The following is a 9,822-nucleotide window of genomic DNA, read 5'->3' as shown; positions in this document are numbered from 1 at the left end:
GGAGTAAATGTGGTTTCAGATATATTACTGACATATAAATGGAGAAAACTTTTGTAGCACCCGCAGGTGCTTGTAAATGTGCTCTGGAACATATCGATCAAATTGGCCTTAAAATACATTAAAGTGATATTAACACAAAACAATGAAACCCAATTCTCTTTGCATTCACTTTAACATTTCAGCAGAACTGTACAGGGCTTTTGCTTTATTTCTAATGAAATCTGAAAATGTAAATTTGGGTTCATATTTAGTATGGTAATCACCCTAAGCAAACAATGATGGATCTGCTGCATCCCTATTCAATTTTAGGGTCAACTAATAGATGAGTTAGACAAAGTTCCACAGGGAAGATCAGGTTATCCTTGGGGGAATAAACATTTTCTTTAGATGTTTCCAATGAGCTACAGTTTTTCTTCAATTTGTACTGTTATCATTTCTCCCTTTTCCGTATAATAATTCAGCAGTACACAACGACATGAAACTATTACATGATCTATTATGAACCGCTATATAATGTCAGGGTTGTAAACCTTGAACTGTAATAATGTTAAATAATAATTAGCATTTATGTAAACTGAAGAAGAGGAATATCTTGAGGTTACTTTGCCCTCTTCTGAAATTTTGACCTGATTGTCCATTGGAAGAACTGGCCAGAAGATGACACTATGCATTCAATTTCATTATACAGGTATAGGATCCCTTATCCAGAAACCCGATATCTAGAAAGCTCCGAATTACGGAATGGCTGTCTCCCATAGACTCCATTTTATCCAAATAATCAAAATTTTTAATAATGATTTCCTTTTTCTCTGTAATAATAAAACAGTAGCTTGTACTTGATCCCAACTAATATATAATTAATCCTTATTGGAAGCAAAACCCGCCTATTGGGTTTATTTAATGTTTAAATGAATTTCTAGTAGACTTAAGGCATGAAGGCCCAAATTACGGAAAGATCCATTATCCGGAATACCCCAGGTCCCGAGCATTCTGGATAACAGGTCCCATACCTGTAGTAGCAATTTACAAACGGCTAACATATATTTCACATTCATTTCCTTTTAGAGTCTACATATTAGAAGAATGTAGGGCACAACATTCATCCACTGTACCCCCTGAGAAAACCACTACTGAATATGACTAGACAATGACTGACTGGAATCAAGGACACTGCTATAATTATCAGTAGTGAGCAAATAATAATAAAAAGGACACACTTGGTGGTCAGATTGTGGGAGGTTCTTGAGTAATGAAAGGAAAAAAAGGAATGTGAAGACAAAAAGAAAACTAAAATAAAGTGTGGAAAACCAAGGAGCTCAAAAACTGTGCTTTGTCAGAGATTTAAATGACATGTTACATATGAAGTGGTTAAAAGTGCTTAAAGGAGAACTAAACCCTAAAAATGAATGTGGCTAAAAATTGCATATTTTATACACTGAACTTATTGCATCGACATAAAGTTTCAGCTTGTCAATAGCAGCAATGTTCCGGGACTTCAAACTTGTCACAGGGGGTCACCATCTTGGAAAGTGTCTGTGACACTCACATGCTCAGTGGGCTCTGAGCAGCTGTTGAGAAGCTAAGCTTAGGGGTTGTTGCAGAAAATAAGGTTGGCCTGTAATGTAAGCTGATGCTACAGGGTTGATTATTAAATTATGATGCTATTTCCACTGGTTTCTGTGCTGCCATGTTGTAATTTTCTGTATTAATTACTAACTAGCCTTAAACTGTCAGGGTCTGACTGGCCCTGCCGGATACCGGGAAAAAATCTGGTGGGCCAGACCCCCTCTCCTGATCTCCTCGTCCTAAAATAAAAACTAATATGGGGCGCCGCACAACTCTGTGCGCATATGCACCATGTGCTTCTTGTGCGGTATCGCGATAGGGGGGTCAGGGGGTCCGGAGAGGGGCCCTGGACAGCAAGTCCCGGTTGGCCCCGGGCCCCCCAGTCCAACCCTGTATACTGTGAGCCTATGAATAAGTGCCCCAATTGGCACTAAACGCGTTAAGGTGGACATAGACTCAAAGATCCGCTCGTTTGGCGACATCGCCAAACGAGCGGATCTTTCCCCGATATGCCACTAACGGCATGGCTATATCGGGGGTAATTCGAACGTTTGGCAGTATGATCAAATTACGATACGCCAAGGGGCTCCGACGGGTCAGTCGGTTAAAAATCAAACCTTCCCGATCGATATCGTGGCCAGATATCGATCGGGAAGACCCGTCGGAAGCCCCCATACACGGGCAGATAAGCTGTCAAATCAGTCCAAACAACCGATATCAGCAGCTTTATCTGCCCGTGTATGGCCACCTTTTAGCCTTCATTTGTATTGTCCTAATAAATGTATTTCAACTTTTAAACCACTAATCGACCTCCAATTACGGCTGCTATGATATTATTCAGACTGAGAGTGATATATTGAAGCATGTTAATTGGATGCCACGTACAGAGCGGCAGATCGGTTGTTAGGAGAAACAAATTGCAGCAGGTAATTCAATGGTCTGTGGATTCAAAGGCTGAATGCAGCTCTAAATAGAAATTCAGTGTTTGAAGGGTCGCTTCACCATCAAATAAGCATGATTACATTTGTGTTGCAGGGGAACGTCGGTGCTGGTCTAATTCTCCTGAACTTTTTTATTTTCAGCAACACAGACTCGTTTCAGAAGCTGCTGGGCAGATGAGTGAAGGATAGCAGTAATGGGATCTGTTATCTGAAAAACCATAATTCAGAAAGCTCTAAAGTACAGTAAGACCATCTCTCATAGACTTCATTTTAATTAGATAATTCACATTTTAAAAATTATTTCCTTTTTCTCTGTAATAATAAAAACGTAAATTGTACTTGATCCCAACAAAGATGTAAGTAATCTTTATTGTTAATCCTGTTGGATTCCAAATTGTTTAAATTTTTTAAGTATATTTAAGGAACGGGAATCCAAATTAAAGAAATACCTCTTATCTGTAAAACCCAGATCCCAAGCATCCTGGATAACAGGTCCCATATCTGTTTGAGAAGATGGTGCTCTTCAGTTTTGAGCCATGTGGTCCACATATTACATTATTTTCTAGATCTGTTTGTAGGTATAACGTTATTAAAGGTGGGTCACCTTTCAGTTAACATTTAGGGCTCTTACTGACGAGCGGTTGAAGCTGAGCTCCTCTGCGTTCCATTTTTCTGCGTTCAGCCGCAGGAGTAGACGTATTAGGTTTTTTTCAATGGGGCTGTACTCACACAGGCGCATGTAGGCGCCGAACGCAGGAAAAATGCAGCATGTTGCGTCTCAACCTGCGTTCGGCGCCTACATGCGCCTGTGAGTACAGCCCCATTGAAAAAAACGTAATGCGTCTATTCCTGCGCTCCCCTGTGGCTGAACGCAGAAAAACGGAACGCAGGGGAGCACAGCTTCAACCGCTCGTCAGTAAGAGCCCTTTGTATGTTGTAGAATGGCCAACTTTACAACTGGACGTCATTATCTTTTTTTTAATTTGCCTTCTTCTTATGACTTGTTTCAGCTTTCAAATGGGGTCACTGACCCCACCTAATAAAACAAATGCTTTGTAAGGCTACAAATATATTATTATAGCCACCTTTTTTTTTACTATTCTTTCTATTCAGGCCTCTCCTATTCGTATTCCAGTCTCTTCATATTCATATCAGTGCATGGTAATGTGGACCCTAGCAACCATATTGCTAGAACTGCAAACTGGAGAGCCGCTGAATTAAAAGCTAAATAACTCAAAAACCACAAATAATAAAAAATATGAAAACCAATTGTAAATTGTCTCAGTATATCACTCTCTGCATCATACTAAAAGTTAACTCAAAAGTCAGCAACCACAATAGATGTGAGCAACTAGTTTATGTAGAAGATCATTTTGAAAGAAAATACGAGTAATAAAAATTAAATGAAATGGCCTGATTTAATGGCCATTATTCTACTGCTATGAATGTCTTTATATAATGATGACTATAATGATATAGTTGAATCTTAATCCATGTATTGTAAACATGTACAGAGCTGATTATAACTAGCGTTATACATCATCATCATCATTTATTTAAATAGCGCCAACAAGTTTCTCAGTGCTTTACATTAGTTTATAATGAACTGGGAACAAATGGTGAATAACAAACAAGGATTTACATAGTAAGGATTAGAGGGGCCTACTCGCAAGAGTTTACAAACTAAAGATTAGGGTACAATTGAAATATAATGATTTCAGACACAAAGCTGTGATTTATGGTACATTGAATGAACTGGGCCTTTAGAGAACGTTTGAATATTTGGAAGAAAAACAAAGTCTTACAGCTCTAAGCAGAGAGTTCCAGAAAAAGCAGAAGCCTGAGAGAAGTCTTGTAGATGAGAATGGGCTGAAGAGATAAGAGAAGAAGGTCAGAAACAGAGCCAAGACCTCAACTATGATGGACCACTTCTCCACTCCATTAATCATTTTTAGGGGATGTACAAGTTGCAGGGGAAATATACTGGATGGCAGATACAGTATAAATTGAAACAAAATAAAAAAGGTGCTCCAGAATGTGAATGTAAATATAAATGTAAATTGCTCACCAAGTAAATCAAGTGGTCCAGTTGAACCAGCCCAGACCCTCAGCTTCAGGGAATGGCGAACCAGTATGTGCAAAAAGAAAAACAGAGCTATCCTGCACTCAAAGGAATCCACAGGGACAAAAAAAAGTTAAAAAAAAACTGTATTTGAGCCACTGATTAAGTAATACATGTATAGCCTATGGAGATCATTTTATTTTTTGGCCCTGTGGATTCCTTTGAGTGCCGGATAGCCCTGTCTTTCTTTTTGCATATACTGACAGATATACATCCCCATTCTTTGGGTTTTGAGCCATCCTCTTTAACAGTCACCCCTTTAAGGGACACCAGAGGGTTAACCAGCGTTGGAAATCCAAGGTGTGTTTTAAGGAATTGAGCGGCAGGTGAAGGAGACAGAGAGTAGGAGCTACACGTGGGAGCTGGCTTGTACTTTACCTGCTGAACTTGCTGAGACCAGAGTTCTTGGGTAAGCTATTTGTTTTATGGTTGGACTGCTGTTGCTGAATTCAAGCATATCTTTCTGTAGCCTTTTTTACAGCTGCTGGAAAAGCCTTTTTGAATTGAAAAATAAACAGATTTTCCTTCACTATGGAGTGGACTGCATTTATGTTGCAAATCCTGGTGTGGTCTGTCTTTTCAAGGCAAATTCTCGCGCAAAGCAATAAAGACAATCATACAAGCATAGAACATATTTGCAAACAAAACATTACACGTTTCTTCCTTTAATATTTCCATTAGACAACTCCATCTCACAAAATGGTTTGGGTAAGGGAACAGTAAATCCCTTGATAAACACAATCAAGGAACAGTTTACAGACAGTAACAGCTATTTAAACACAAAGCTGGAGAACCTTAGACAGACCTATCTAGTAGAAATAAGTCAGAGGGAATCGGACATTTAGGGTTTTTCTTGAAAACTTTTCACCAGTCATCCGAGTGGCTTCTTCAGTTCAACGTAGACAGACCTGTTGATTCCCACTTCTCTACGGCTATACCGCAACTTGACAATTAATATCATATCTTCATATAGCAGCACCATATAAAGAGCAAACCCAAGGTCAAAGAAATGCTCAAGCTGAAATCCAGAAAGAACGTTATAAAATTGGATTCTGAAGAATTCCACAGGAGGGAATAGGCATCCTCTTTCATAAATTCAGAAATGCAGTGAAAGTGCAGAATAATAAGGCAGCTATTGTATAATGTTCTGGTGTTGTATTTATAATGAGGCTAGAAGATTAAATGATTTATTGAGATGTCCCCCCAACACTATATACCACATAAAAATGAGTATATAGAGGAAATGACAATGTAGCACTGTAGCTTTGGTTACAAATTTCATCTTTATGTATTTGGAAAACTGGCGCGGCAATTGGCCCCTTGACGTCACGACACAATCCACTGCAGAGTCACAGCCCCTCCAATTGCATCACGGCCCACCCCCGATTCAACCCGGCCAAAAGGTGGCAACCCTACTGCTGTTGATCCTATCTTCAGTATAGGCAATATCACTGTGGCGTCTTGCTCCTTGGCACCCCATCTGGTCTTTAGCTCGCCCACTCGTATCCCTAAACTAACGGCTTGATCACCGTGGGGTCCTAACCCCATTAAACTCCTGGAGCTAACTTTCTCTCCACAAGGGGTAGATTCACTAATGGGCCAATTTTTGCCAGAGTCAGCTTTGCACAGCTCGCACCAGTTCGCCAGGTGCAAATACGCTACGACTATGCCAATTCACTAAGATGCAAAGTTTCCTCCTGGGCGCCAAAAGCTGGCGACTTTTTGCTAGCGTTACTTTGGCAGTGCGAGCATTTCATAACGAAGATTCGGTGGCGTTTGTTTGTGCCTAGCGAAGATTCACTAGTGATCTTGAGCTTAGGTCAATTTGCATAGGGCGGGTAATTTAAAGTGGTATGGAGGTCTTTATTATAAATGTTGCTGCAAATGCTTGAAGTTACCACTTCTTATTACACATGTCCAGGGAACCTTAATAAAGACAAGAGAGTTAATACAATGCCCTACATATGAGCCCACTGTAAAATGAATGTTTCATATGTTATGAAATGTCTGAAGAAACCCGTTTAACCCAAAAAAGTTTGTTGGGACTTTTGCAGGCAATCCGGCTTTAAAAATGGAAAATTGCCAGCGTTTTTGGAACTTTAATGCATTTTTGGCACACGGGATATGAGGTAAGAGATTTAGGAAGATCTAGCTACTTTATAGCACTTCGCCTGGTCTGAGGGAAAGAAGTCAACTCTGGCGAAAGAGGTAACGTTTAGTAAAATCTGCACTTTACTGAATTTGCGGAGTAACAACCTTTCACCAGAGTGAAAAGTTGCCTGGCGATAGAGTGCGAACGCACGCTAGCGAATCGGCGCCTGTGAATTGGCAATGTCCCTGCAGTTGGCAACGCTGGCGAATTGTCACTCGCGTTAGCCACTTCATCCTTTAGTGAATCTACCCCCAAAAGTAACTATGACCATAAACTCACTGCACACTAACTTAAATCCTAACTAGGCCTGTCCCCTACCCAGGCCCCCGGAAATGATGTTTTCATTACAAGGACCCAGGACAAAAACAGAGCTAGCCAGAGAGTCTAGAATTAGAAAGGATAATTCTGCTGCTCACAGTCTTACATATTGAGAAAGACATCTGGCAAATGCATATAACTTTGGAAAACAGAATCATTTTATCATCCAATGATAATCGAAAAAAATGAATATGTCAAAAGAGTAGATGAGATGCCAGTACAGAGCCACCGTGATTAGCATGGGAAGCTGATAAAAAGGATAAAAGGGAAAGCCAATGGAGCTTTCACTTCTCGCTGTTTATCCACAGGTTGTTTGCTTTACTGCTTAAAAGATGAGCACTCACATAAAACAAAAGATCAGCTTCCGTTTAATGAATATACAGCTCCTAGATAATAAATTGAATTATATGGAAAGGTAGAGAGAAAGCTGTGTGGGTGTGTTTGTCTTTATACAAGCACTGGCAATAACAATGTCCTTAAAGGTGGTGTTCACCTTTGCGATAACTTTTAGTATGATGAAAAGAGCCATATTCTGAGACGATTTGCAATTCACTCTCATTTTTTATTATTTAAGGTTTTTCATTTATTTAGATTTTTATTCAGCAGTTCTGCAATTTGCATTTTAAGCAATCTGGTTGATGGGGTTCAAATTACCCTAGCAACCATTCATTGATTTGAATAAGAGACTGGAATATGAATAGGAGAGGACCTGAATAGAAAGATGAGTAATAAAAATGACAATACAATAACATTTGTAGACTTACCGTACAGAGCCTTTGCTTTTTATAAGGGGTCAGCGATGTCCAAAAGCTGTAAAGAATCAGAAGAAAAAGGCAAATAATTCAAAAACTATAAAAAATAAATAAATGCTGGTCTGCCAACACTAATATTTATTATGCTGTATAAAATTTAATTCATAGAAAAAACAGTGTAAAAAAGTGGGAAATTTATCAAGGTGTGTGTAATTTTATGCCATGCCAATGCCGGATTTGACTCCGTTATTTTACATTGTTTCTGTGAAAAGTCACATAAGAAAAAACACGTAAACATTTGATGCAGTTTTTTACACAGAGAAGCGTGGCGATGTGTGGTGTTTTATCTTGCTGCTTTTTACGCAGCATAATAAATATGCCCTTAGTATGTCCCTATGGCTTTAAATTCCAATACCTCCATATCTCCCTAGTTGCTGGGCAGATGCCCATGTATCTAGATATTTCATTTACATATTTGTGTTATTGGTCTATGGGCCTATGACCACTTCCTGCCACACTTTAACATCTATAAACTTTGCGCAGGGCAGAATGGTTCTCACAGTGAATATATTTGCCCTGTGCATGGGTAAAAGTAGTGGATTTAATGTCCAAACAGAGTTGCAATTTTTTTTTTTGATTTTTAAAATGTCTTTGTAAATATGGCAAAAAAATCTCAAATTGTGAATATTCAAGTAAACACACTGTGTTTGAGTTAGGCCATGACTTTAGTGGCGGAGAAAGTAAATTACTGTAAACGTTATTTTCACTCACAACAATCTTGCACAGTGGCCGTACTCACGTAAACACCCGTCTTATTTGTGTGCCTTTAGTGAAAATTTGTGTAAATTTTATAAATGACCCACAGTGCCTGGTTAGGGGTGAATCTTTCTCTTTGGCTTCTGGTTGCTGACCCAGCCGGATCTGTTCCAGTGAGCCTCGGAACACCAAGGCCCAGTAAAGCTGTTCTGCTCCAGAGGGTTCTGTATCTCTACAGGGAGCAGGGACCCTGTAAATGAGGCCAACCAGTATTCATAGTATACTCTAGGAGAGTAAGATAGAGAAGAGAATGGATTGTAGTAGGGAGTAGTTCTCCCATAATCTCTGAGTCTGCCTATATTGAAGGGACCACAGCTGGATAGGGGATCAGGCTTTATTCTCCCTGATTATTCCACTCAGGGCTGGGCTGTCCTGACAGAGCGCCCTAGGCAACCATCAGGCCACCCCTGAATGTATGCGCGCGCGTGCGTTCGATTCGCGCAGGCATGCGATCGGTAGTGCGCTCTCGCAACTGTGTGCATGCGCTAGAGCGCACGCACAGCATATCAAGGCATGTAACGAAGGTGAAGAGCATGGAAGGGAGTGATGGAGGAAATGCTAGAGGGGAGGAGAGGAGAGAGATTGGGGCGAGAGCAACAGGGGAGGAAGGTGCCTGAACTAGCGGGTCGTTGATGCGGTCCCGCAATCCGACCGCCAGTTACCATTCGTTAGGATCCGATCGTTGGGCCCTAGGGCTCACGATCGGATCAGCCCGATATTGCCCACCTCAAGGTGTGCATATCGGGGAGAGATCCGTTCGTTTGGCGACATCGCCAAATGAGTGGATCGCTCCGTGTATGGCTTAAGTGTCCTAGTGACACGAAACGAGTCAGACGAGAGATGTTTGTATAATTTAGATTTTCTACTTTTTGGTCTGATCTATACATGGCATACCAGAGTGCCTTGCATCAACATTCATTTGTTTACATACAGATTATCCACTCCCTTGAGCTGAGGGCCTGGGGCAGGAGCACCTGGGCCACTGATCTACTTTGGTGAGTCATTCTATATAGACTGGACATGTTTTGTGTTGAAATGTTTTTTTGTTTGGATGATCTCCATAGGATATTCCCCATTCATGGTGATGTTTGGGAAGGAGATGTGTTTGCGTGTAAACCTTGGTAATAGTGAGGATTTGGATGAAAAATTTTACAA

The sequence above is a fragment of the Xenopus laevis genome, chromosome 4S (genome assembly GCF_017654675.1).
Source record: "Xenopus laevis strain J_2021 chromosome 4S, Xenopus_laevis_v10.1, whole genome shotgun sequence".
NCBI classification, from domain to species: domain Eukaryota; kingdom Metazoa; phylum Chordata; class Amphibia; order Anura; family Pipidae; genus Xenopus; species Xenopus laevis.
This window is presented reverse-complemented; position numbering follows the sequence as displayed.